Source organism: Arachis ipaensis, chromosome B1, assembly GCF_059453495.1.
Source record: "Arachis ipaensis isolate K30076 ecotype BB chromosome B1, ASM5945349v1, whole genome shotgun sequence".
Classification (NCBI taxonomy): Eukaryota; Viridiplantae; Streptophyta; class Magnoliopsida; order Fabales; family Fabaceae; genus Arachis; species Arachis ipaensis.
In genome coordinates, this window is record NC_142436.1 from 33,179,498 (window position 1) to 33,188,371 (window position 8,874).

The 8,874-nt window shown below is 40.9% G+C and overlaps 2 non-coding genes across 2 annotated transcripts; one reads left to right on the forward strand and one right to left on the reverse strand.

Moving 5' to 3' along the window:
• Window positions 1-334: 334 nt before the first annotated feature.
• Window positions 335-438, forward strand: LOC148576159 (small nucleolar RNA R71). Its single transcript, XR_015904513.1, has one exon. It is a non-coding gene; the product is annotated as a small nucleolar RNA R71 (small nucleolar RNA).
• Window positions 439-5,517: 5,079 nt separating this feature from the next.
• On the reverse strand, window positions 5,518-5,625 carry LOC148576160 (small nucleolar RNA R71). Its single transcript, XR_015904163.1, has one exon. It is a non-coding gene; the product is annotated as a small nucleolar RNA R71 (small nucleolar RNA).
• Window positions 5,626-8,874: the final 3,249 nt, after the last annotated feature.

The following is an 8,874-nucleotide window of genomic DNA, read 5'->3' on the forward strand; positions in this document are numbered from 1 at the left end:
TTCTTCATTCGCTCCTTCTTAGATTGTTGATGAAGATGAGATTGCTACTACTTGGTTCCTCTCCATCTTCTTGGTGAGGTCAGCTAGCTGCTGGGTAATGAGCTTGTTTTGGGCCAACAGAGCATCTACATTGTTTAGCTCCATCACTCCTCTTGTGTTCCCTCTTTCGGAAGCATAGAAGTAGTCGTTTTCTGCTACTAATTCGATAACATCTATGGCTTCCTCAATGGTCTTTTTCTTGTTCAAAGATCCTCCAGATGAATGGTCTACAGCCTTCTTTGACTCATAAGAGAGACCTTCATAGAAAATGTGCAGCTGCACCCATTCGTTGAACATGTCAGGTGGACACCTCCTTGTTAAGTCCTTGAACCTCTCCCATGCTTCATACAGAGTCTCACCATCTTGTTGCCTGAAAGTTTGAATCTCAGCTCTCAGTCTATTAATTCGTTGAGGAGGGTAGAATCTTGCTAAGAATTTGTTCACCACATCCTCCCAAGTTGTCAAGCTCTCCCTTGGGAAGGATTCCAGCCACTTGGCTGCCTTGTCCCTGAGTGAGAAAGGAAATAAGAGCAGTCTATAGGCGTCAGGATGAACACGATTAGATTTCACTATGTCACATATTCTTAGGAAGGTGGTCAAATGTTGATTGGGGTCTTTTTGAACACCTCCTCCAAACGAACAGTTGTTCTGAACAAGGGTGATGAGCTGTGGTTTAAGTTCAAAGTTGTTGGCATGGATTGTTGGCTTTTGGATGCTACTCCCATAATTGCCTGGGTTTGGATTGATGTAAGAGCCCAAAACTCTTCTATCCTTCCCAGCATGATTTGCTCCACCTCCTCTGCCATGGTTGTGAGTCTTTTCTTCATGATGATTTTCCATGTTTTCTTCCATGTTTGGTTCAAAGTATTCCTCAAAGTGTTCCTCCTCTACTTCAGCACCAACTACACGTTTTTCTTTTGCCTCCCTCCTTAGTCTAAGGAAGGTTCTCTCAGGTTCAGAATCAAAAGAAGTTGAAGCCCCGCTTTTTCTCCCTGTCATACAACTAACAAGTACAAGCAAAGAAAATAGGTGCAGACAGTATTTGTGTCAGAATTACTGTTAGTTGTGGGTGATGCAATATATCAAACAGTTAGTGGGTTAGCAAACAGAATTGAAAATAACAAAGAAAAACAAAAGAGTAGAGGGTGAAGGGAAGAAGTTTAACTAAAACAAAAAGTAAATCACTCAAACAGAAAATGAAATTCACAAAATAAAGATGCTCAATCTAGTGATCTTCCAATTTAATCATTGTTGATGCACAATCAATCCCCGGCAACGGCGCCATAAACTTGATGCGCGGAAAACTTGTCTCTCAACAAATCTCCCTTCGGCAAGTGTACCGAATTTTTTGTCAAGTAAAAACTCACAATAGAGTGAGGTCGAATCCCACATGGATTGATTGATCAAGCAACTTTAATTAGAAGAATGTTCTAGTTGAGCGAATCCAGATATTGGGTTGAGAGTTGCAGGAAATAAAAATGGCGGGAATGTAAATAACAGAAAAGTAAATGCTAGAATTAAAGGACTGGAAGTAAATGACTGAAAATAAATTGCAGAATTGTAAATGGAAATGGGGGATTTGCTCATAAAAGTAAATAGCAGAAATTAAAGAGAATGGGTAAGATCAGAGATGGGGAGTTCATTGGGCTTAGGAGATATTGCAATTCTCCAGATCAAGTTCATTTTCATCTCTTCCTCAATCAATGCACTCATTGATCTCCTTGACAATCTTAAGTGATTGAATTACAATTTCTTGCAATTCAATCTCTCAAATCTTGATCAATAGCCAATTCCTTGGTCAATTGCTCATGAGAAGAGATGAAGTATGGTCACTGATTATACCACATGCATTTCCCAAATCAAGTATTGAGAGGGTTATAGTCAGATACCCATCCAAATCCAATTTGGTCCAGCATGAGAAAGCATTTCTAGCTTGATCTCTTCATTCCTCTTTCAAGGTTCAAAAGAGATCCAAGTTTGAATAGCTTCTCTTCCAAGATAACTACTCAATTGGATGAAGATCGAAAGCTTTCAAGTAAAATCAAGAGGGAAGATAGAAGAAGAATAATGAAAATTAGTATTGATCCATCAAATTACAACAGAGCTCCCTAACCCAATGAAAGGGGTTTAGTTGTTCATAGCTCTTGAAAATGAAAACAAAGATGGAGAATACATCATAAAACTAGAAATTGCAAAGAAAGTAAATTACAGAGAGTAGTTCTCTTTTTCCAGCCTCCAGAACTTCTTTCTCAATTCAAAGCTACTCCTATATATACTACTCTTCTCAGCTTCTAGTGTGATTCTTCAAGTCTTGGGCCTTTGGATCTTGAGTTTGAAGCAGTTCCTTTCTTTATTTGGGCTTGGCTTTACTTGCAGAGAGAAAGTGCGAAGTGGGCGGAGACTTTAGTTCAGGACGTTAGGGGTGTTAATATTTAGTGAGAATATAAGTTCGAGAACGTTAGTGACACTTAACATTGTCACTAACGTTCCAATGCAGCCCTTTGCCTCACGTTAAAACCCACGTTAACTAGGTTAACGTGACTTTTAACGTTGCCTTGTTAACCTTCGAGAACGTTAGTGACATTCAACATTGTCACTAACGTTCCAATGTGCCCCTAGGTCTCATGTTAGAGTCCACGTTAACTAGGTTAACGTGGCTTCTAACGTGGCCATCCTTAGCCATCCCAACGTTAGTGACAATGTTGAGTGTCACTAACGTTGGCTCATCCTTCATTCCTCATCGTTAGCTTCCACGTTAACCAAGTTAACGTGGAAGTTAACGTGACTCTTGGGGGTTGTGTGGTTGCTTCAACGTTAGTGACAATGTTGAGTGTCACTAACGTTGTCGACAACTCTTCATCTCTTACGTTAGTTCCCACGTTAACCAAGTTAACGTGGGAGTTAACGTGGTACTTTGCACCATAGGCCAACGTTAGTGACAATGTTGAGTGTCACTAACGTTGGCTTCTCTTCCCCCCTTAACGTTAGAGGCCACGTTAACTAGGTTAACGTGGCTTCTAACGTGGCCACTTATGAGTAATTGCCAACGTTAGTGACAATGTTAAGTGTCACTAACGTTGGCTCAACTTCTCTTCTCCACGTTAGAGTTCACGTTAACTTAGTTAATGTGACTCTCTAACGTGGGCATTGATGGCTTTTTGAGAGTGTTATTGGCAATCACTTTTCTCATTAATCTTGCAAGTTACCTCCCCTTTTCTTGCTTCCTTTTGGTCCTGAAATCAAGCAATAAAGTGCATCAAAGCTCTAGTCCAAGTCATGAGTAATGCAACATAATATTTGTTACTAAACTTATGCAAAATCCTCATGAAATTATGTATAATGCACAATGTATGCTTGAATCAAGGCATAAGTGAATATCTACCCAAAACTAGCTTATTTCCTAAAGAAATGCATGAAACTAACCTAAAAATAGTAAAGAAAAGGTCAGTAAAACTGGCCAAGATGCCCTGGCATCACAACACCAAACTTAAAGCTTGCTTGTTCCTAAGCAAGTACTAGAACAAGAGAATGATGAATGGAATATCCAGAGGAATGAGTTATTCTTGTGGAAGTCATGTTACTGATTTTATGGTGGTTTCATGCATAGCAACTTAGGTTCATTCCATTACTGGCTTTCAGACCTTTATCATGTCCCTAAACACTTACTTTGTTTATATCCCATGAGACTTTTATTCATTGATCCTTTTATTGTTATTTCAAGGGTTATTTGTGTTATTTAGGCTAAGTGCTCTACAAGGGGCAACTCTTTAAGATAAGCTTTCAGCCAACACTCCCGAACCAGTTGGTTCAAGGTGCTAGGTGTTGAGACACCCCTAAAGACTTACTCCCTCAAGTCTCTCCCCCATACATACACACCACAGGCATATAGTTTGTTTATTTTCTTTTCTTGAGACCTTGGTGTCCAGCACCTCTTTGGGTTACTAAATGCTCTATAGTGAGGGTTACTCTTGATAGTGGATTTTCAGCTGATAATCCCGAGTTAGTTAACCCAAGTTACCAAGTGATAAGGCACCCCTAAGAGCTTATTCATCCAAGTAGATCCCTCACACAGGAGCACCACAGACACTTGCCCTAAGATTAAAACCATTGATGCCTAGCCTTATTGCTTACTCTTTTTCTTTTGTTTTTCACTTCCATTGTTCTTTCCCTTTTCTCTTCTTAGGATCTTGTTATTAACTTAGTCTCATGAGTGTATCCAAAGTAAAGTATTCATGATAGATAGTTGTCCTCCTAACCTTGTGGTTGAACTAACTTAGCTAACTTATGACTACCCCAAAGATTCATGAATGCACTTCCACAATATGAACTCTACTCTGGTCTTTTGAAAATAATATCATTCTCTTCTTAAATTTGATTTAAAAGGAACAAGCATACAAGTAAGTTAAGTAAGGATGCAGCGACATAAAGACTAGCACACATAGACCTATTCAATACCACAAACTTAAAAGACATGATTGAAAAAGGTTCAACATAACATGGAAGCAAGTTCTATTTCATACAAGATCTTCTAACGTGGCCACTTATGAGTAATTGCCAACGTTAGTGACAATGTTAAGTGTCACTAACGTTGGCTCAACTTCTCTTCTCCACGTTAGAGTTCACGTTAACTTAGTTAACGTGACTCTCTAACGTGGGCATTGATGGCTTTTTGAGAGTGTTATTGGCAATCACTTTTCTCATTAATCTTACAAGTTACCTCCCCTTTTTCTTGCTTCCTTTTAGTCCTGAAATCAAGCAATAAAGTGCATCAAAGCTCTAGTCCAAGTCATGAGTAATGCAACATAATATTTGTCACTAAACTTATGCAAAATCCTCATGAAATTATGTATAATGCACAATGTATGCTTAAATCAAGGCATAAGTGAATATCTACCCAAAACTAGCTTATTTCCTAAAGAAATGCATGAAACTAACCTAAAAACAGTAAAGAAAAGGTCAGTGAAACTGGCCAAGATGCCCTGGCATCAACGCGTGCCTGACAACCACTTTCGTTCTACATGAAGATGAGATAGAATGAATATCTCTTAGATATCTAATACAAGAGACCGAGTCCGAGATATTAGAATCTTCGTGGTATAAGTTAGAACCCATGGACGGCCATTCCTGAGATCCGGAAAGTCTAAACCTTGTCTGTGGTATTCCGAGTAGGATCTGAGAAGGGATGGCTGTGACGAGCTTCAAACTCGCGAGTGCTGGGCGTAGTGACAGACGCAAAATGATAGTAAATCCTATTCCAGTATGATCGAGAACCGACAGATGATTAGCCATGCAGTGACAGCGCATTGGACCATTTTCACAGAGAGGACGAGATGTAGCCATTGACAACGGTGATGCCCAACATAAAGCTTGCCATGGAAAGGAGTATGAAGGATTGGATGAAGACAGCAGGAAAGCAGAGGTTCAGGAGGAACAAAAGCAAGTTTTTTAGCCAAGTTCTTTCCTCCTCAAAAGCTTAGCAAGCTTGGAGTGGATGTTCAAACCTTCAAACAGAAAGAAGGTGAATCCCTCTATGAAGCTTGGGAGAGATACAAGGAACTGACCAAAAAGTGTCCTTCTGACATGCCTTCAGAATGGACTATCCTGGATATATTCTATGATAGTCTGTCTAAGCTATCAAAGATGTCACTGGACTATTCTGCAGGTGGATCCATTCACCTAAAGAAAATGCCTGCAGAAGCTCAGGAATTCATTGACATGGTTGCAAATAACCAGTTCATGTACACTTCTGAAAGGAATCCTGTGAGTATTGGGACGCCTCAAAGGAAGGGAGTTCTTGAAATTGATACTCTGAATGCCATATTGGCTCAGAACAAAATATTGACTCAGCAAGTCAATATGATTTCTCAGAGTCTGAATGGAATGCAAGCTGCATCCAACAGTACTATAGAGGCATCTTCTAAAGAAGAAGCTTATGATCCTGAGAACCCTGCAATAGCAGAGGTGAATTACATGGGTGAACCCTATGGAAACACCTATAATCCCTCATGGAGAAATCATCCAAATTTCTCATGGAAGGATCAACAAAAGCCTCAACAAGGCTTTAATAATGGTGGAAGAAACAGGTTTAGAAATAGCAAGCCTTTTCCATCATCCACTCAGCAACAGACAGAGAATTCTGAGCAGAGTCCATCTAGCTTAGCAAATATAGTCTCTGATCTATCTAAGGCCACTGTGAGTTTCATGAATGAAACAAGGTCCTCCATTAGAAATTTGGAGGCACAAGTGGGCCAGTTGAGTAAAAGGGTCTAGTACTCTCCCAAGCAATACAGAAGAGAATCCAAAGAGAGAATGCAAGGCCATTGATTTAACCATCATGGCCGAACCTATAACGGAGGGAGAGGATGTGAATCCTAGTGAGGAAGACCTCCTGGGACGTTCAGTGACCAGTAAGGAGTTTCCCTTTAAGGAACCAAAGAAATCTTAGGCTCATCTAGAGACCATAGAGATTCCATTGAACCTCCTTCTGCCCTTCATGAGCTCTGATGAGTATTCTTCTTCTGAAGAGAATGAAGACGTCACTGAAGAGCAAGTTGCTAAGTATCTTGGTGCAATCATGAAGCTGAATGCCAAATTATTTGGTAATGAGACTTGGGAAGATGAACCTCCCTTGCTCACCAATGAACTAAATGCATTGGATAGGCAGAAATTACCTCAAAAGAAACAGGATCCTGGCAAATTCCTAATTCCCTGTAACATAGGCACCATGACCTTTGAGAAGGCTCTATGTGACCTGGGGTCAGGAATAAACTTAATGCCACTCTCTGTAATGGAGAAACTTGGGATCTTTGAGGTGCAAGCTACCAGAATCTCATTAGAGATGGCAGACAACTCAAGAAAACAGGCTTATGGACTAGTAGAGGATGTGCTAGTAAAGGTTGAAGGCCTTTACATCCCTGTTGATTTCATAATCCTAGACACTGGGAAGGAAGAGGATGAATCTATCATCCTTGGAAGGCCCTTCCTAGACACAGCAAGAGCTGTGATTAATGTGGACAGAGGAGAGTTGGTCCTTCAACTGAATGAGGACAACCTTGTGTTTAAAGCTCAAGGATCTCCTTCTGTAACCATGGAGAGGAAGCATGAAAAGCTTCTCTCACTGCAGAGTCAACCAAAGCCCCCACAGTCAAACTCTAAGTTTGGTATTGAACCCCCACATTCAAACTCTAAGTTTGGTGTTGGGAGGTTCCAACCTTGCTCTGATTATCTGTGAGGCTCCATGAGAGCTCACTGTCAAGCTATTGACATTAAAGAAGCGCTTGTTGGGAGGCAACCCAATGTTATTTAATCATATCTATTTTATTTTCTTTTTGTTATTTCGTGTTTTATTAGGTTGATGATCACGTGGAGTCACAAAAACTACTGAAAAATCAAAAACAGAATGAAAAATAGCATTGAAAATAGCACACCCTGGAGGAGGAGCATTCTGGCGTTTAAACGCCAGAAACAAGCATCTGTCTGGCGTTTAACGCCAGAAACAAGCATCTACCTGGCAATAAACGCCAGAAATAGGCTACATTTGGGCGTTTAACGCCAGAAACAAGCAGCAGTCTGGCGTTAAATGCCAAGATTGCACAGCAAGGGCATTTTACACGCCTAATTGGAGCAGGGATGTTAAGTCCTTGGCCCCACTGGATCTGTGGACCCCACAGGATCCCCACAGGATCTGTGGACCCCATAGGATCCCCACCTACCTTCTTCTCTCCTCTTCACACCTTTTCATAACTCTCTTCCCCAAATACCCTTCACCAATCACCTCACTCACTCTTCCCCATCATCTCTTCACCACTCACATCCATCTCCTCTTCCCCAAAAACCCCACCTACCTTCAAATTCAAACTATTTTTCCTCTCAAACCCAACCCTAATGGCCGAACCCTAACCCTCCCTCCACTCCTATATAAACCCCTTATTCCTTCTTCATTTTCACACAACACAACCCTCTCTTCTTCCCCTTGGCCGAAACCACCTTTCTCTCCCTCTCCTCCATTTCTCTTCTTCTTCTTCTTCTTCTTCTTCTTCTTCTTCTTCTTTCTTTCTTTCTTCTTTTGCTCGGAGACGAGCAAACATTTTAAGTTTGGTGTGGTAAAAGCATTAATTTTTGTTTTTCCATAACCATTAATGGCACCTAAGGCCAGAGAAACCTCTAGAAAGAGGAAAGAAAAGGCAATTGCTTCAACCTCTGAGTCATGGGAGATGGAGAGATTCATCTCAAAGGTCCATCAAGACCACTTCTATGAAGTTGTGGCCAAGAAGAAAGTGATCCCTGAGGTTCCTTTCAAGCTAAAAAAGAATGAGTATCCGGAGATCCGACATGAGATCCGAAGAAGAGGTTGGGAAGTTCTCACCAACCCCATTCAACAAGTCGGGATCTTAATGGTTCAAGAGTTCTATGCAAATGTATGGATCACTAGGAACCATGATCAAAGTGTGAACCCGAATCCAAAGTATTGGCTTACCATGGTTCGGGGAAAATACTTAGATTTCAGTCCGGAAAATGTAAGGCTGGCGTTCAACTTGCCAATGATGGAAGAGAACGCACGCTCCTACACTAGAAGGGTCAATTTTGATCAAAGGTTGGACCAAGTCCTCATGGACATATGTGTAGAAGGAGCTCAATGGAAAGTTGACTCAAGAGGCAAGCCGGTTCAATTGAGAAGACTGGACCTTAAGCCTGTAGCTAGAGGATGGTTGGAGTTTATTCAACGCTCAATCATTCCTACTAGCAACCGGTCTGAAGTTACTATAGACCGGGCCATCATGATCCATAGTATCATGATTTGGGAGGAAGTGGAAGTTCATGAGATTATACCTCAAG